The sequence below is a fragment of the Camelus dromedarius genome, chromosome 26 (assembly GCF_036321535.1).
Source record: "Camelus dromedarius isolate mCamDro1 chromosome 26, mCamDro1.pat, whole genome shotgun sequence".
NCBI lineage: Eukaryota > Metazoa > Chordata > Mammalia > Artiodactyla > Camelidae > Camelus > Camelus dromedarius.
Window position 1 is genome coordinate 9,711,179 of NC_087461.1, and position 20,788 is coordinate 9,731,966.

Consider the following 20,788-nt stretch of genomic DNA (forward strand, 5'->3'; position numbering starts at 1 on the left):
TTCTTTTTAAACAGTAATAAAAAGTCCTCAGCAATGACTAAACTACCATCTGTTATTAAATGCTAATAACACATTTCCTGCCAGTCTGCCTCAGATGTCCCTTGTAGCAGTTTTTCTTAGCAGAGATTTCATTCCCGCCTATCGACCTTCCATGAGAACATTTTGTGGCTTTTTGGAGGAAATAATAACCATCCAAATGTAACTTCAGAGACAGAAGGTCATCCCCTTCATTCACAGCCTGAAACAGAAGTGGGTGTGTCAGCGATGGGGAAGAAGACTGAGCTACGTCCCTCAGACTTTTTCCTCTTTGTCCTTCTGAATTGAAGCAAAAAGGGAAGGACTGGGTGACATTACACTATCATGACCTTCTTGAACTCCAGTCCTCTGTAAGTCGAAAACTCCTGGATACTCAGATCCTTCGCTGCGGCTCAGACTGCTAGTTATCCCCACAAAACCGATACCCTGCTCTTCCAAGATCAGGCCTCATGCCCAGCACTCTGGCAGCTAGGTGTGGCCAAGCAGCAGCCCAGGCCAAAACAATCTGCACCGAAGGGATGGGTGCAACTTCCTGGTTGTACATTCCATTTCCCTTTCCTCCCACCCCTTCTTGTTGGAGGGAAAGTAGACACAGTAGGAGTCACCGTGACACATGTGGATGAAGAAATGGTGGAAAAACAAGAATGAACCTGGGTCTCTGATGGTGTCACAGACTTAAGTGATAGAGAAATACACTTCTATCCTTTTTAAGCTGCAATTATTTGGCTTCTCTGTCACTTGCAGACCCTGAGTAGTACGTACCCCAATCATTTCTGTTCCACCTCAGAGGCTTTCCTAGACCCAAGCAGTGCCAAGCATGCCAATAAAACAATTTTGTGCCCAAAGGAAACTCCCAAAAGTTTAACAAGTGGAAACTGTAATAAGATCTACCACTTAACTGAGTGTATCTTTCCACTACACCAAGAAAGTGAAGCGGTTCTCATCTATAATTCCGCTTAGGAAACATCACGCTTTCAAATAACCAGCATACATTTACTAAGCACCACTGTGTACAAAACATCATCTAAAACAGATGGAAGCCACAAAGCTGGACAGGATGTGCCAGTCTTCCTGGAACTGACATCCTTAGGGGAGTGTCACAAGATGCAGCATTTCAACAGGCTTCACTGAATGATGTGTGACTGTCCTGGACAGATCATTTCCTTCTCAGTGCTGATAAAGATCATCTCTAAGGTCTCATCTGCTCTGAATTTCTAGGCTTCTACCACAACTCTTAATATGCTACCTCAGCATCTCACCAGTGGTAAAAGTCAGGATCCTTTTTACAGCTTTAATGAGGTGTAATTGGCACACAGTATAATGCACATATTTAAAATGTACAATGTAATGGGTTTTGACATATATATGCCATGAAACCATCACCAGAATCAAGATAATGAGCATTTCCATCATAACAATTTCCTCATATCCCTTTGTAATCCATCTCCTCTTCCTCCCCCACTAACCCGAATGCAGGGAACCATCAATATTGGTTTGGTTTCTATGTATCAGTTTGCATTTTCCAGAATTTTATTTCTACATGAATCACACAGTATATACATGTTGCAGCCTGATTTCTTTCACTCAGTATAATTATTTTGAGACCCACATTGTTGAGTGCATTGATTGTTTGTTCCTTTTTATTGCTAACTGGTATTAAATTGTAATGAACACACCAGAAGTTATCCATTCATCAGTTGATGGACATTTGAGTTGTTCCCAGTTTGGAGCTATTAGAAACAAAGCTACAGGTGTATGAACACTCCTGGACAAGTCTTTATACACATATGTTGCATGCACCTGTTTTGCTTCTCTCAGATAGCTATCTTAGAGTGGAATGGCTGTGGGGTACAGTATCCAACTTTTTAGGAAACTATCAAATGGTTTTGTAAAATACTTTACCATTTTATGTACCCACTAGCAGCATTTTAAAGTCCCGGTTTCTCCATATCCTTTCCAACTATTGATATGGTCACTCTTTTTTAATGTCAGCCATTCTAACAAGAATGCAGTGGCATCTCATTGTGGTTTTAATTTACATCTACCTAATGACTAGTCTTGTTGAAAAAAAAGATGCTTCTCCAACTCCTGTGTCCATGTTTGAGTTTTCTGCCTTCTTACTGTTAAGTTCTTGAGTTCTTTATATATTGTAGCTACAAGCCCCTTGTATGATACATACTTTGCAAATATTTTCTCCCTGTCTCTAGCTTCCAGATTCATTTTCTTATTTACCATCTTTAAAAAAGAAAAAATTTTAGATCACTCATATGTGGAATCTAAAAAAAAAAAAGCATAAATACAAAACAGAAAGAGACTCATAGACGTAGAATACAAACTTGTGGTTGCCAAGGGGGTGGGGGGGTGGGAAGGGACAGACTGGGATTTCAAAATGTAGAATAGATAAACAAGATTATACTGTATAGCACAGGGAAATATATACAAGATCTTGTGGTAGCTCACAGTGAAGACAAAATGTGACAATGAATATATGTATGTTCATGTATAACTGAAAAATTGTGCTCTGCACTGGAATTTGACACAACATTGTAAAATGACTATAATGCAATAAAAAAATGTTTTAAAAGATAAAATAAAATAAAAATAAAAAAGTTTTAATTTTCATGAAGTACAATTTACCCTTTTTTTTCCTATAGTTTGTGCTTTTGGTGTCATATTTTTTAAATATTTGTCTAATTCATGGTCACTAAAATTTCCTTCTACATTTTCTTCTAGGAATGTGTCTTAACCCTTACATTTAAGTTGTGATCCACTTCAAGTTAATTTTTGTATGTGGTGTAAGAAGGATTGTGGTCCTTTTTTTTTTTTTTTTCATGTATATGGCTATACAGTTATTCCAACACCATTTGCTGAAAGAATTTTCCTTACCCAATTGAATTAACTTGCAGTCTTTATGGAAAACCACTGCTTTCCACTGCTTTATGTATCTCCTACCTTTATGCTACTACCACTGTCTTAATTACTGTAGATTTATAATAGGTCTTGAAATCAGGTGGTATATGTTCCAATTTTGTTTTTCTTTTTCAAAATTATGTTTTTGAATCAGCAAGTCAAATTCTATAAAACAAAAAGGCTTCTGGGATTTCAATTGGGATAATATTGAATATACAGATCAATTTGAGAATTGACAAAATAATATTGAGTATTCCAATCCATGAGCTTGGCACACCTACTCATTTATTTAGACCTTAATAGATTTTTCTCAGCAACATTTTCTGCATTTTAGTGTAAAGGTCTTATTTTTACACAATTTGTTAAATTTATCCCAAAGTACTTCATATTTTTGATGCTATTGTAAATGGTGTTGTTTTTCAATTTCAAGTTCCAGTTGTTCACTGTTGGTATAGAGAAATATAAATAATTTTGTACAGGGATCTTGCATCCTTCAATCTTATGAAACTCACTTATTAGCTCCATAGCTTTTTTTTAGATTCCCTAGGATTATCTACGTAGAGAATCATATTGTCTGTAAACAAAGGCAGTTATCCTTCTTTTCCAATCTATGTGCTTTTCATTTCTTTATCCTGCTTTATTGCATTGACAAGAACCTGTAGGACTATGCTGAATAGAAGTGGTGAAAACAGGTATCTATCATTGCCTTGCTCCTCATCTCAGAGGAAAGTGTTCAGTCTTTCACCATTAAGTAAGATGTTAGCATTACATCTGTCATAGATGCCTTAAATCAGGATGAAGTTCCTCTCTATTTCTAGTTTGCTAAGTTTTTATCAGAAAGGAATGCTGGATGTGGTCAAATGCATTTTCTACATCTATAAAGATACACACATGGTTTTTCTTTTTTATTCTGCTGATATGAATAACACTTACTGACTTTTTATATTTTAAAACAAACCAGCATTCCTGGTAAACCCTAGTTGGCCACAATGTATTATCCTTTTCCTATATTGTTGGATTTGACTGGTGAAAGTTTGCTAAGCACTTTTGCAGCTGTGTTCATGAAGGATATTGGTCTGTAATTCTCATTTCTTATTATTTCTCTGTCTAGTTTTAGAATTAGGATAATGCTGGCCTCATGGCCTCTACGGTTCTCTGAAGGAATTTGTGTAGAATTGATATTTTTTCCTTAATTGTTTAGTAGAATTCACCAGTGAAAGCAATGGGGCCTGGAGTTTTCTTTGTGGAAATGTTTTTAAATACAACTAAGTCATTTTTAAAGAAATATGGTTACTCAATTTGCCTATTTCTTTTTGAGTTTTTGTAGTATGTATTTCTTTTAAGAAATTTTTCCATTTCACCTAAAAGTTGGCAAATTTATTGACATGAATCTGTTCATAATATTCCCTACTGTCCTTTTAGTATCTGTAGAATCTGTAGTAATGTCATGTCTATCATTTCTCATATTGGTTATTTGCACCTATTCATTTTTTCTTAATCATTCTAGCTATAGATTCATCAATTTTCTTTTCAAAAAATTAGCTTTTGCTTTCATTGTTTTTCTTATTTTTCTATTTTCTATTTCATTGATTTCTGCTCTTACATTTTATTTCTTTCCTTCTGCTTACTTTGGATTTAATTTGCTCTTTTTTTCCTTAGTTTCTTATGGTATATTTAGGTCATTGATTTTAGAGCTTTCTACTTTCCTAATATACATATGCATTTAATGCTAGAAATTTCCCTTTAAGCACTGTTTTATTTGTAACTCACAAATTGTAACATGTTGTTTTAATTTTCATTCAATTAAAAATATTTTCTAATTTCACTTGTGGATGTCTTCTTTGACCAATAGTTATTTGGAAGTATGTTATGTGGTTTCCAACTATTTGGAGATTTTCCAGATATCTTTCTGTTACTGATTTCTAATTTAATTCCACTGTGGTCAAAAAACATACTTCATATGACTTAACCCCTTTTAAACTGATTAAGATTTGTTTTATGGCTAAAAATAATAGTCTATCTTGATATGTGCACTTGAAAAGAATGTACATTCTGCTGTTGTCAGGTGCAATGTTCTACAGGTTACAATTAGGTCATGTTAATTGATAATGTTGTTCATGTACTCAATATCCTCTCCAATTTTCTGTTTACTTAGTCTATCAATTATTGAGATAAAAGTGTTGAAATCTCCAACTATAATATGGATTTGGCTTTTTCTACTTTGTTTAAAATAAGCATCTCCAATCACATTTAGGATTGTTATATCCTCTTGATAAAATGATACCTTTATCATTTTTAAATGACTGTCTTTATCCTGATAAAACTCCTGCTCAAAAATATGTTCTGTCCCTGGCTGCTTTTAAGATATTTTTCTGTAATATTGGTGGTTAAGCAATTTGGTCATGATGGTCAGTACACTGGTGCAGTTCTCTTCACTCTTCTTCTGATTGCGGCTGGTACAGCCCTTGGATCTGTAGGATAAGTACTCACCAAATTTGGAAATTTTCAGCCTTTATTTCTTAAGGGTTTGGTTTTTTTTGTTTTGTTTTGTTTCTGTTTTTGGGTTTTGGTTTTTTTTTTTTTTTCTGTATCTCTCCTACCTCTCACCCCACCCTCTTATGAAAATAACTACATACACGACAGGCTACTTGTTGTTGTCCCATAATTCACTGATGTTGTTAATTTCTTTCCATTTTTTTGGTTTCATTTTTGATAATTATTACATCTTCAAGTTTACTAATTATTCTATTTACAGTGTCAAATCTGCTGTTCATCACCCCACTGTATTTCTTAGCCTCATTATATTTTTCAGCTCGAGAAGTCTGACTTGGGTCCTTACTACATCTTCCGTGTCTCTCTTTATCAAACTCATGTTGTCCTCCACCATTTGAACATATGGAGTACAGCTGTGATCGCTGTTTTAATGCCCTTGTTTTAGCTAGCTCAGTTCACTGAGATAAAACATCATATGGACTGAGTAGCTTTAATGACAGACATTTCTTTCTCACAGTTCTGGAGACCAGAAGCCCAAGTGCATGGTGCAGCCAATTCAGTTCCTGGTGAGGATCCTCTTTCTGGTTTGTAGACAGTGGTCTTCTTGCTGATTCCTCATGAGGCAGAGGGAGCAATCTTTCTCTCTTCCTCTTCTTATAAAGCCACTCATTCCATAATGAGGGTCCCACCCTCATAATCTCATCTAACCCTAACCACCATACTACCAAAGGCCCCCCTCTACAAATACAATCTCATTGAGGGTTAGGACTTGAACGTAGGAATTTAGAGTGTCATATTCCTGGGCCTTTTTCTATAGATTGTTTTTCTCCTCATTATGGGTCATATTTCTTGCTTCTTTAAATGCCTGGTAATTTCTGATTGGTTGCCAATGTGAATTTTAGATTGATGAAGTTGGAGGGTTATTTATTTTTTAATATTCCTTTAAATATTTGGGGGCTTTGTGTTGGATGCAATAAAGTAACTTGGAAACAACTTGATCCTTCCATGGCTCACTTTTAAGCTTTGTTAAGCAAGACCAGAAGAGTGTCTAATCTAAGGGTTAGTTTTGACACACAACTGAGGCAATGGTCTTCTGAGAACTCCAGCTGATACCCTGAACATTAGCAGGTCTTTCCACTCTGAGGGGAGGAAAATACAAATGACTGAGCTCCAGGGATGATTTCACCTGTTCCTTTGCCATGTATCCCCCTGGCCTCAGACAGTTTTCTGTCCACTGAAGACTCTGCAGATCTCTGGAGCTGGCTGGCTGTGCACATCTCTCCTATCCAGGACCTGACACTGGGAACTCCAGTGGTTGTAGCCTCTTCAAACTCTGAACTGTGTTTTCTCAACTGAGGGTGATGGCCAGGCTCTGTTATATGTCTGAAAGTATAACACATACTCCAGGCGGGAAGACAGGCACTCTCATTTGTTTCCCTTCTCTGAGATTACTGTTTGTGCTCCTTGTCTAATGTCTGAAAATTGTTGTTTCATATATTTTCCCTAGTTATTTTTTAATTTTTTTAAGCTTTGAGAATTACTTCAGTCCCTTTTACTCTATCATCACTAAAAGAAAAATGTGTCTTACCTCTAAAAAGTCTCCACATCTTCTTAATCTGTTCTCTCCAGTATCAACTCTAGAGAGTTGGTTAAGTATAGTGTTGTGGTTATAAAAATGGGTTCTGGAGTCAGACCACCTGGGCTTCAAGAAGCAACTTTGCCACTACTTTCTGTGTGACCTTACACAAGTTATTTAACCTCTCTGAGTCTACCTTGCTTTACTGTAAAATAAGGATGTTAGAAGTATATCTCTATCTCAGAGAGATTTACGTGAGGAAACACACATAAAGCATTTAACATTGCTCCAAGTACACAGCAATTACTCAATGAATGCTATCATTTAAAATATTCATCATCATAATCAACCTCATATGCCAAGTGACAAAGACAGAAACCTAGTGTCACTCTGGCTAACTACCAGTGAAACCTGTGCCCAACACAGGCTACGCCTAGACTGTCTACACGAGCAGAAGAATCTTGCCAAGTTCAATAACCAACAGGAATGTCTCCTCTAGCGAATGGATTCTATTTGTTCCCCCTAATTCCTTCCTTGTCTTCATTCTTTCTATAGTTTCCTTTCAGTCAGAGATAAAATATCACCATTTTGTAGATATCCTGGCCTGTCTGCCTCTGAATGGGCAAAATGTTCATTTTCCACATTCAATCCAAGTACTCCATACATACTGACTCAACTTTATATTTAGTGTAATAATAAAATTCTGAAAGCATACTTAAAAACCTAAATTGAAGCTCTCACAGGATAACAACAGCACAGCAAGCAACTCTAAGTTTTTCTCTATTTAATGTTTTATTAACTTATGTTAAACCTCTTGTTCGCTCTTTCTCCAACCTCTAGGGAAAAATTTTCCATAAGTGCAACTGGTTAAATGAGCGAAGAAGTAAGCGAAGTTTCGTTTCATTAATGAAAAGCTAATATTGGTTTTATATGTATTTAGACACTGTTCTAGACATGCCATAAGGCATACCTACATTAATCTCACCTACATGGAGGCAGCTTTATTTTTCTAAATTACATATGTAATGGAATGAGTCTTAATAAAGTAATTGATCCAGTTTGTCTTCCTGTGAATGCATATTCTGAACACTGATAAAATACGACACTGGGTGTTACAGTTCAGTACAAGTTGTACCCTAAACACAGAAACTTGGAGATGTTATTTTTACAGCTTACAGAGCACTTTTACATACATTCTCTCATCAATTTTTACAACAATCCTGTGAGCTAAGGACTTCCAACAGGAGAAAGTCAATATTGTCGGAACAAAAAAGACTAAGACACCCAACTGCAATCCTTTCTCTACACGAAAAATATTTAATTCCAGACTATCTGAGTCAAGCTCACTCAACAGTTTATGTTTGCGAATACTTATTTTCAATGGACTCTATCATCTAACCTTGCTTCACTCAATAGTAATAAAATGCCATTTTTCATGCACATGAGTTTATTAGCAGCTCAGCTTTTTTCTCCATTACCTCATCCCTAAAACAAAAGTTCTTTTTCCCTCCAACTTTTTATGTTGAAAAATTTCAAACCTCAGAAAGATTTCAAAATAGTGCAATGACTATGCACTTGATCTAAATTCACCAATTGTCAACATTTTGCCGTATTTGCTTCACACATCCACACAAATGCATGTGTGTTTAAAGCAAGTATGTATAATATATTTAATATAATGTATTATACTTGAATGTACATATGTTTTTATTTATTATATAAATTATATATAATAAAAATGATCATATGTAATATTTTTATATGACTCATATGAAAGTTAGTAGCAAACATCATGACAATTAAGTAGTAAATATTTCGATATGAATCTCCTAAGAACAAAGGCATCCTCGTACATACACAAAATTATTGCACTCAGGAAATTTAACACTGATACATGGCTATTATCAAATATACAGTCCACTTTCAAATTTCTCCAAATGGCCCAATAAATGTCCTTTATAGCTGTTTTCCTGATCTAGGATGCAATCTGAGATCATACACTGCATTTAGTTGTCATATCTCTTTAGTCTCCTTTAATTAAAAAGAAGCTTCCCTAGCTTTTTTTGGTTTATAATGATTGGCATTTCTTAAGGAAACAAGCCCTCATGATTAGATTCGGGTTAAACATTTGGAGCAGGAATGCTGCCTAAGTGACAGGCAGAGCCAACAAATCAGTGGGTAAATGACATCAATTTATTCTTCTTTTGGTGATGTTAGGTTGCTCAAATTCGATCACATGTTTAGTATTCTCCATCTTCAAGGTGCCTTTTTCCCTTTGTAATCAAACAGTCCAAAAGGTGACACTTTGAGAATATTCTGTTCTTCAGCAATCTCACCCACTGACTATCATCCACTGATTATTCTTGCCTGAATCACTGATTAATTAAAATATGGATTTTTCTCTTCCATCATTCCTTCTACATTTATTAATTGGCGCTCTTCAAAAGGACTCTGTGAGAGCAAAAAACACTGAGGACCACCTCCGTGAGAGGGGCAGAGTGAGAATGAAGATGCTCACTGCAGAGAAGTATGCACTCCAGAGTGAAGCCACACGTCTTAAGTGAAATCTGGAGCTAATGTCAGATACACACAGCTCTGCATTTGCTGCTAGGAACATATTTTCTCCATGGTCAATCTTGTTCAAAGGAATTCTTCCATTGTGTAAGCTATGGGTGTTTACCATGTCCTTTGTTTCAGGACGATGATGGAATACTGGCAAAGGATCTAAAGGAACAACATTTTTCAAGCTCCATACAATAACCTCTAGCTTCCTCCCTGAAGTAGAGGGGGATCTTTGAAGGTATCAGACTGAGAAAACCAGACATGACTAAAAAACCTAGCAGAACCCAGGAGATCAGTCCTGAAGTGTGCTTGGCTCTGAATCTTTTTATTTTTTATGGAATACATCAAGCCCCCCCCCAAATTACACACTTTCATAGCTTCAGTTCAAAGAAGGAAAAGATATTTCTTTCTAACCCCTTCTACCTCTCTTATGGAGAGACACCCTGAGCCTTTATAACTACATAACTTGAGAAACCTGGTCAGGCTAACTGTCCATGGACCACCTTAATGCCATGAAAATGCTAATAAACCCAGTCCTTCCAAGGTTCAGCAGACACCTACCACTGAGTTCCATGCCGACAAAGTCAAAATAATATTTTAGTTTACTTCAACAATCACAGTGTAATCCACAAACACTCTGTCAATGGAGCCACCCTTGAGTGTCATTTGTAAGTGTTTAACCTTATACTTTCCAAGGTGCTATATAGAAAAAGCCAAAACAATACCTGCTTATTGCCAGTACATTATATAACAGTAGAAATAAATCACTAAATAATTCTGATGAAGCACTATAAAAAGATAAAATCTTAATCTTAGAAGGGGTGATAGAAAGCTAGTCCAGTCTTCTACCGAAGGCCAGGCTCATGTGTTCAGTATCTGAAATAGCAGTACCATCTCTTTTCAAATACTATCAGCAAGAAATGTCCTATGACGCAATGCAGCTCATTCCACAAATCATCAGCTACACATGAGACAGCCTGGAGACCACGGAGCTGAAAATCAATGTGTTTGGCCTGTAAAGTTACCAGTACACCAGAAAAGCACAGCAGTAGAAAAATGTAAATTTAATAATAGGCTTCAACACTAAGCTTTTCCAAAACATTTAAAGCAAAATTCTATTAATCAAAATTTGATATACCAATATTAAGCAAATCAACAGGTAACACACGTTTCAGGCCAAGGAATGTGGGGATTTCTCCCACTGTATCTCTTGCCTGGAAACAGATCTTTCTCAGCACTATTCAGTCGAAACTCTACTGACCGTGTCTTCCATCAGAGTTCCAAGAACATCACTTTATTTCCTTCTGCCCACAACACCTGCTCTGCACATATGGGCTCACTTAGTTAAAAATCTCTTCTATTCTCTTGATCTGCTCACAACCCAGGGCAGAGTGGCAATGGCAATGGATGAACATAAGGAAATATGCATATACAGAAATAATCAATGACTTTGAGCCTGGGTGATTAGAACAGAGATCCATTATAGAAAAAGGAAAAGGAACTTAGGGACTCCGGCTACGGCTGCTGCAGCGGCGCCCGCGCTCCTGTGCGCTCGGCCTCCTGGCCCCCAGGGAGCGCCGACCGCGAGCCCGCCGTGCGCCCGCCCACTCCGTTCCCCGGGCCTGCGGCGATGGGAGTCGCGCGCGGAGCCCCGAGGAGCCCCCGCCGGCTGCCTCTGCTCAGCGTCCTGCTGCTGCCGCTGTTGGGCGGTGCAGAGGCAGCCATTGTCTTCATCAAGGAGCCGTCCTCCCAGGATGCGCTGCAGGGGCGCGGGCGCTGCTCCGCTGTAAGGTCGAGGCCCCAGGCCCAGTGCACGTGTACTGGCTGCTGGATGGGGCCCCTGTCCAGGACACGGAGCGGCGCTTCGCCCAGGGCAGCAGCCTGAGCTTCACAGCTGGGGACCGGCTGCAGGACTCAGGTGCCTTCCAGTGCGTGGCTTGGGATGACTCCACCGGCGAGGAGGCCTGCAGTGCCAACGCCTCCTTCAACATCAAATGGATTGAGACCGGTCCCGTGGTTCTGAAGCATGAAGCCTCAGAAGCCGAGATCCAGCCACAGGCCCAGGTCACACTGCGTTGTCACATTGATGGGCACCCTCAGCCCACCTACCAGTGGTTCCAAGATGGGAGCCCCCTCGCTGATGGCCAGAGCAACCACACAGTCAGCAGCAAGGAGCGGAACCTGACCCTCTGGCCGACCAGCCTGAGCATAGTGGCATCTACTCCTGCTGTGCCCACAATGCATTTGGCCAGGCCTGCAGCAGCCAGAAGTTCACCTTCAGCATTGCTGATGAGAGCTTTGCCAGGGTGGTGCTGGCGCCGCAAGATATGGTCGTGGCAAGGAATGAGGAGGCCATGTTCCACTGTCAGTTCTCCACCCAGCCTCCCGCGACCCTGCAGTGGATCTTTGAGGATGAGACTCCCATCACTAACCGCAGTCGTCCCCCGCACCTCCGCAGAGCCATGGTGTTTGCCAGTGGGTCCCTGCTGCTGACCCAGGTCCGACCATGCAATGCAGGGGTCTACCGCTGCATCGGCCAGGGGCAGAGGGGCCCTCCCATCGTCCTGGAGGCCACACTCCACCTGGCAGAGATTGCCGCCCTTTGAGCCACGGGTGTTCACAGCTGGCAGTGAGGAGCGTGTGGCCTGCCCGCCCCCCCAGGGTCTTCTGGACCCAGTGCATGGTGGGAGCATGCAGGAGCCAGCTGCCCACCCATGGCAGAGTCTACCAGCAGGGCCATGAGCTGGTGTTTGCCAGCACAGCTGAGAGCGATGCTGGTGTCTACACCTGCCACGCAGCCAACCTGGCCGGTCAGTGGCGACAGGATGTCAACATCACCGTGGCCACTGTGCCCACGTGGCTGAAGAAGCCCCAAGACAGCCAGCTGGAGGAGGGCAAGCCAGGCTATCTGCATTGCCTGACCCAGGCCACACCAAAACCCACAGTTGTCGCAAGGATGAAAAATTGAAGACTCAGCCCCTAAGCATGAGGCAGAAGGTGGCAGGTGGCCCTGGGCATGGAGCACCCGTCCAACAACCGCTTTGTACGCAAGGACCTGGCCGCTCGCAACTGCTTGGTCAGCGCTCAGGGACAGGTGAAGGTGCCGGCCCTGGGGCTCAGCAAGGACGTGTACAACAGCGAGTACTACCACTTCCGCCAGGCCTGGATGCCCTGCACTGGATGTCCCCCGAGGCCATCCTGGAGGGCGACTTCTCCACCAAGTCTGATGATGTCTGGGCCTTCCGAGTGCTGATGTGGGAAGTGTTCATCCATGGGGAGATGCCCCATGGTGGGAAGGCAGACGATGAAGTGCTGGCAGACTTGCAGGCTGGGAAGGCCAGGCTCCCACAGCCTGAGGGCTGCCCTTCCAAGCTCTATAGGCTGATGTAGCACTGCTGGGCCCTCAGCCCCAAGGACCGGCCCTCCTTCAGCAAGATCGCCAACACCCTGGGAGACAGCTCTGCAGACAGCAAGCCGTGAGGAGGGAGCCCAGGCAGGCTGTGCCTCAGGATGGCACGGGCAGGGGAGGACCTCCTGAGGGGTGCCCACGGCATGACGGGCAAATCCTCGTCCTCCTGGGCCCCAGGGGCCCCGCCCTGGCACCCCAGGCACTGCTGAGGTCTGGCGGGGTCCGGGCTTTCCTCCCCTTCCCCATCCTCAGCCCGTGGGGAGGCTGATTCAGACCCAGACTGGGTGACTAGGGCCTTGGGCTAGGCAGCTTTCTCTGCCACCCCTTCCCCCACCAGGGACAGTGTGGGTGCCTCAGGTAACCCCAATTTCTGGCATGGGTCTCCTCCCCTTGACTGGGTCCAGTTCTGCCACTCACCTGCCAACTCCATCCCCGGAGGGCTAGGCTGGAGGTGAGCCAGGTTCAAGGGGAGCTCCTTCCTATAATGAAGTTCCTGGGTAGTTCTGGCGCCCGGGGCGGGCCCACTTTGGGGTCTGCACTAGGATCACGGAGGACACAGCCAGTGAGTCCTCCCCCCGTGGACTTGTGCACACTGACCCAGACCCGTGCCTCCTCCCCACCCTTCTCTCCTTTCCTCATCCTAAGTGCCTGGCAGATGAAGGAGTTTTCAGGAGCTTTTGACACTATATAACCCGCCCTTTTTGTATGCACCATGGGCGGCTTTTGTAATTGCAGCATGAGGTGGGAGGGCATGGGAGGTAGGGGTGGGTCCTGGAGGAGATGGGAGGGTGGGCCACCCCAGCCTCACACCTTTATTGTTGTCATTGTTGTTTGTTTTGTTTTTTGGTTTGTTTGTTTTTTTTTACATTCGCTGCTCTCAATAAAGAAGCCTTTTTTACAAAAAAAAAAAGAAAGAAAGAAAAGGAACTTAATCTGGTTAGGTTTAGAGAGATGAGGTTTGAGATGATGGAAAAATACTCTGTCCAGCTATGAAATCTGGAACAGATATCAGTATGAGTCATCAATAGAGACATCAGTTGAAAATATGACACAGATCAGTTTCCTAAGGAAAAGAGAAAAGAAGAAAAAAGCAGCAGTGAAGATGCTTATCCTCCTCTCCAGTATTTCTGCCTTGTATACTGACTTCTGATTTTCTAACTTTTTCCCAATGAATACCCTTATCTTCCTGTCATAACATAATTTCTGTAATGCCAGGAATCAAGTCTCATATTCCTTCTGTTACTGGAGTCATAGAAGATAACTCAATAAAATCATTTTGGCTGGTTCTAAGAACCACCCCAAAATATTTATGAAAAACCTGGTAGCAGGGAGACTTTACCAACACATAACATATTTGCTGGACAATGAAGCCCATCTTCTGAGGGTACTCTGGAGTGTCATTTATAATGGCTTTTTGAGGCCAACACCAAAGGATGTCTTTATATTAAATTAATGCATTCATTCCACGAACACTGCTAAAAATCCGCCTTGTGCAAGGTAGTGTGCTAAGATGCACCTCCTGGGAGACACAAAGCTAAATCTGACAAGGCCCTCATTCTTGTAGCTCCTACAATATTGTAACCATGTGTGCAAGATCAAAGGTAGACTGGTGCCTTGAATCACTTCAGGGTACTCCACTGTGTTTGCTAAAACAAGTGCTTATAATTTTATAGTTTTCTTTCAACTTCGGCAAAGTCTAAACTCCTTAAATGAGTAATAATATAGTTTGAGTATGATTGCTACTTACTTCATATCTGTAGATAGAGCTTCAGATTTTTAAAATTCTCTATCATCAACTTCATTCATACACTGAAACTGTTGGTGAGAAGCTCCCAAAAACTTTTATGTACGTAAGTCATCCTGGCCATCCCAGTGGCCCAGAAATCCTCTCCAACTGGTCCTTCTATCTGGACTTAGCAGTTTCCCATGTCTAGAGTTCTGCCTCCCCCCAACTACACAAATTATCCAAATTCTTCTTCCCTCTCATGTGGCATCTCCCAGTCGTCTACTGTATCATCTCCCTTCTCTGAATCCTGATCATTTTATACCTAGCCAGCCTCCACCAATTGAACATTTAGACTTAAGTTTCCTTATGTTATTCAACTAATGTTTCATGTAAGTTTTTTTTTCTCTACTGGAATAAACCAATACGCTCTTTGAGGGAAATCCCCACATATGTTTGTGTGTGTTCATTAGCACCACTGTATGCAATTTTGTACATACAGAAGTTAGACAATACATGCAAATGACAAGTACTTCTTGGTTTTTATAGAATTTCACTTAACACTTTCTATACTTAGCCCTTTGATAAATGCTTTTAGATCATAATATTGCTTACTAGACTAACATATATTCATTCTATTCAAACCTGACTCTTCAGGGAAGGTTCTATTTTAACAGAGCATGAAGGGGGTAGGGGTAAGTCTGTTAGCATGTTGATATAAGTATTATCATTACTGTATTACTGTTCTTTACAATTTAAGGCAACATCACTAGCAACAGTTAGAAAAAAAGACCAATGAGTTATGAGTTAATATGGGGATTAAAAAGAAGTCTAACACCAAAGCTATCAGAGTTAATATCTTGCCCATCATTTGCTGACCTGTCATAATGAGACCAGGGCCACGCAGTGGCAGCTTCTTCCTGAGAAAGACCCTTAGGGCAGTGAAAGCAACCACTTGAGGTTCGTGAGAATCACTCTTTAAGTCAAGCTGAACTACTGCCCAACTATAGCAGGATCCAAAGCTCCAAACAGAATAGGGAATATACAGTTTGGAAAAGAGTCATAAAAATGATAAGAAGTAAACAGGCCCAAAAGAAATAAAAACAGGAGAGCCTGAAACGGTCTGCCTTGAAGCCCGGTGTGGAGGAGTAGCTAAGAAAAGGCAGGGCAAAGAGACCACAAAGGAAACTTGCCCCAAAAACATGCCTGAAAGAGCCAGCTCGTGTTGGTAAGGGACAGACAGAATCCTTGAAAACAACCTTGGTGTCTCTAACTTCTAGAATGAATGGAATCTCTGAGTCTCAAGGAGCTTACACACACATACACAGGTGCATATGCAGTAGGTCATTAGGTCGGGACTATGTCACTCATCAACAAGGTGTCCCGTCAGATTGAAATGAAACCCGGAGCTCCTTTCTACAACTAAGACTCCTACTAAATGGGTGTTTCACAGTTTTAAATGGTTTCATAAACCACTGTTTGAAATTCTGAAGACACGTATTAGGGTGGAAAGAAAGAACTTGGCGAGGGGGGTGGGGGAGCGACAGATGAAGTGGGCTGTCCGAGGCTTCATTTGAAATCATCTGGTGTCACCTTTTTCCTGCAAAATAAAGCCTCAAAGTATGGAGAACACACAGGTTGAAGAAAGTGGAAACTGTCACTGTAGGAAAACAAAGGCGGGCCTGTCAAATGCAAGTGAGTCCAGAGGGAATGCAAGTTTTGTTCCCTGGCCATCAAAAATAGTTTGGAGGATTTCTGCCAAAAGCAGAAATAAAAGCATGCTCTTTTCCCTCTGCACCCTACAGAGCTGCCTTTGAAGTTATATGTGCTCCACAGCGCACAGGCAGAAACAAAAATCAGGCACTTCTTAAATTTTATTATAGGCGGTTCAGTATGAGCCAGTGTCCTTCCAGCATTTATAAAAAAGTCATTTTCAGCTCCCTCTCCATAGATATAATGAGATTTGTCTTATGCCCTGGAATTTGAATTCATGCTTCCCTCTGGTTATACCTTCTGGTCCCAGGGACAGCCTCGGGGACTTGGCCCCACTGCCTGGATCTGGTTCAGGCACTGCCTGGATGGACAGGCTCCATCCAGCTCCCCGCTTGTAGGGACTGGGACTGACTCTCTGCAGCCACCTGGCAAGACTTGGCTGGCTTTGCAGCCTTCTGGACTTCCCTGAACAGCTCCTTGGGGTGCTTCAAGCCTTCCTTAGCTCCCCATTCTGCCTTATCAGGACCACAGGATAAAATGCAGCTATCCATTCTTGTTGCCTGGTGCCCCAGCGAGGTGAGGAAAATGTCACATTTAGAATAATAACAACTCTAATGCTGATATATTTCAAAAACAATCATCTTCAAAATCAGGCATTTCCTCGGTAAATGTCGTTACAGCCTTAAGTATAGAAATGTTCATGTTGTTTGTTTTGTTTTGTCTTGTTTTCTGCCTAGATACTGGGCTTAGAGTGTGAAAGTGTCCTGAGCCAGTGTCACATAAGTGGAGGCTAAAAGATCAGAGGGGAGAAACCAAAACATTTCATATTTTCCAATGCATTCATTCACCCACAGTGTCAACTCAAAAGGGGAAAAAATCAAAATAGTGTATTTCATCATAAAAGAGTTAATTGTAGGATATTAAAATTGGCCCTTTTTTGGAAAGAAAGTTAGAACTAAAGGAATCTTAAAGACCAACTAATCCAATTACTCAACAAGGTGGAAAAGACTGCCACCGCTCAGACTACTAGGGTAGTGCCAAGAAGACACACAAGCCATTTAGAGGGAGCCTCCACTGGCTGAAATTGAGACAATCTGAATATCAAAAAGAATGACTGTGACTGATTCAAACACATCAAATCTATAAAGTCCATGAGTTTACAGTGAGTTGATAAGATGTCCTCCCTCCTCAACCCCTAAAACAGTGGAAAACAGCTCACTGGTGACCACCAGTAGAAGGTGCTAGGGCCCCAGTTCATCATTTGGACAAGTGATAAATAAAAGGAAAGGTTGAATATTGTATCCTGCTTTTTCTTTTCAAACTATATTGCAGGATAACCAAATCATTAATGATGGAAAATTCATCCATATAAAAGAATTCCAACTAATAAATGCACAAATAATGATGAAACTAGAAAAATTCCATTTTGACTTTATCAACTGAAGTTTAGTCTTTAAACCAGGTCCTAAGAGATAGAACATAGGACAGCTAAGAATCAGTGAAAGTAGAGGGGGATAAAATTCCACAGTCAAGGTAATTAATTAGTAAAGATGTAAAAGGAATGAGTATCTGGAAAAGAAAGTTCAGGATGGAAATGGAGCAGCAAAAGAGGGTTGCGGGAGACACAGAACACCATCAATACCTTTTCTGTGTCTCAATTTAGCCCAGGATTGTTTAAAAAGAAAAAAGTGTAACAAACGTGAGAATGAACACAAAACACAGAAACATAATACTGAGGTGGGGGAGCTGGCCCCCTTCACTGCAGCACTTTTCACAACAGCCAAAACAGGGAAGCAACTCAGTTCTACTGACGGATGAATGGATAAAGAAAATGTGATATATTTATACAACAGAATATTATTCAGCCATGAAAAAGAAGGAAATCCTGCCATTTGCAACAACATGGATGGACCCTGCAGGCATCATGCTAAGTGAAATGAGTCAGACACAGGAAAACAAATACCACATGACCTCACGTATATGTGTCATCTAAAAGCAATGGAACTCACAGATGCAGAGAACAAACTGGTGGTGGCCAGAAGTGGGGGCAAGAAGTGGGTGAAATGGGTAAAGGGGGTCTAAAGGTACAAACTTCCAGTTATAAGTAGGTTCTGGAGATGTAATGTACAGCATGGTGACTGTGGTTAATAATACTGTAGTGTATATGTGAAAGTTGTTAACAAAGTAAATCTTAAAATTTCTTATCACAAGAAAAAACTGTGTAAGTATATGTGGTGACAGATGTTAACTAAACTGATTGTGATCACTTCACAATATATAAGTATATCAAGCATTATGTTGTGTACTGGACCTTAATATCATGTTATATGTCAATTATATCTCAATTTTTTTAAAAGCTGGTGCTCAAAGTCCCACTTGGTTCCCATCTTTAATGAACAGCATGAAAGAATGACTTGCGGGCATTAAGGCTGACGGTGGGCTAAGAGCCCCGTATCAGCTGAGCCCCGTGCATATTAACCAGCAACAACGTTTCTGAAACAATAATCAAGTGTAGCCTCCACCGTTATGTCTCAGTGGGCTGTACTTGGCTCACCATGAGGAGTCTCTCTGTCAAAGTAAATAAGCAGAAGCACCAAAACCAAACAATCAAGAAAACCAACCCAGCCAGAGAAAAGTGGAGCACAGCACAAAACTATTACAGGCAGTGAGGAGAGGGTCAGCATTGTGAAATGTAGTTGTTTTGTAATACATATGAACCTCCGGAGTGTTTGACAGGTCATGACACGGAACACTGACCTTGAGGTTGAAACAGAAGCACTGTCTTGTTTTCCTCCCCACTGAACTAGTCATTTCTTCTAACTGCTAAGTTTGAGAGAGGGAGTGAGGAGAAGAAAAAGAGAAGCGAAGGGAGGTCATCTGGCGAGGAGCCGGATCCCAGGTTCCTTTGGTTCCCACCCCCCCACACGAAGTTGCTAACATTTTCTGCTGCTGTGCTTTCTGAAAAGTCAATAGTGATACTGTTTCCAGCTTTTTCCAGAAGGGTAGATAGAGCTTTGGGGTTTTGTTTTTGTTTTTGTTTTAGTATGTATATATATCTATATATTGAGATAAAATTCTAATGCCATAAAATTCACTTTTTATGTGCACAATTTAGTGGTGTTTAATATATTCTCAAAAAAAAAAATCACCTGTAGATAATTCCAGAACATTTTCATCACTCCAAAAAGAAACCCTATACCCATCAGCAGTCACTCCCTTTTCTTCCCTTTTCCCAAGAGCCTATGGCAAGTAACCATCTGTCTCTATGAATTTGCCTCTTCTGAATATTTCATATAAATGGAATCACACAATATAAAGCCTCTGGTGTCTGGTTCCTTTCACTCAGCTTAATGTTTTCAAGGCTTATAATGTGAATTGTGTATCAGCACTTCATTCCTTTTTAAGGCTGAATAACGTTCCGTTGTACAGACACACTGTATTTTGTTCATCCATCCATCATTTGATAGGTATTTCCACTTTTTGATGAATTCACCTTTTTTGATGGATAGTTTCCACTTTTGGGCTATTATGGTAATACTGCTATGAATACTCATGTAAAGTTTTTGTGTGAAGGTATGTTTTCTATTCTCTTGAGTATGTACAAAGGAGTAGAGCTGCTGGATTATATGGAAACTCTAGGTATAACTTTTTGAGGAACTACCATATTGTTTTCCAAAGTAGCTGCACTGTTTTACATTCCCACCAGCAATGTGTGAGAGTTCTGGTTTCTTCATATCTTCACCAACACTTGTTACTGTCCATCGTTCTGACTATGTATATTCCAGTGGGTGTGAAGTGGAATCTCATTGTGGTTTTGATGTGCATTTCCCTAAAAACTAGGCCTCTTCTCTTATGCTTATTGGTCTTTTGTATGTCTTCTATTCAAATCTTTTGCCCAATTTTAACTGGGTTCTTTGTCTTTTAATTACTGAGTTGTAACAGTTCTTTATATATGCTGGAGACAAGTCCTTTATCTGCTACATAATTTGCAAATATTTTCTTACACTTTGTGAGTTGTCTTTCATTTTTTGAGATTGTCCTTTGTGCCTATTGACCATTTGTATTTCTTCCTTGGAGAATTGCTTGTTTAGGTCCATTTTTGGATTGGGTTGTTTGTTTTTTTTCTTATTAAGTCATATGAGCTGCTTATATATTCTGGAGATCAAGCCTTTGTCAGTTTCATCTTTTGCAAAAATTTTCTCCCATTCCGTAGGTTGTCGTTTTGTTTTGCTTATGGTTTCCTTTGCTGTGCAGAAGCTTTTAAGTTTAATTAGGTCCCATTTGTTTATTCTTGCTTTTATTTCTATTGCTTGGATAGACTGCCTTAGGAGAACATTTTTGAGATGTATGTCACATAATGTGTTGC

The 20,788-nt window shown here is 40.7% G+C and overlaps 1 protein-coding gene and 1 pseudogene across 2 annotated transcripts in view; one reads left to right on the forward strand and one right to left on the reverse strand.

Annotated features, from left to right (window-relative positions):
• NEBL (nebulette) overlaps positions 1–20,788 on the reverse strand; it is a 310,416-nt gene that overhangs the window by 253,553 nt on the left and 36,075 nt on the right. The gene's annotated exons all lie outside the window — the stretch shown is intronic.
• LOC105084937 (inactive tyrosine-protein kinase 7-like) lies at positions 11,171–13,114 on the forward strand (annotated as a pseudogene).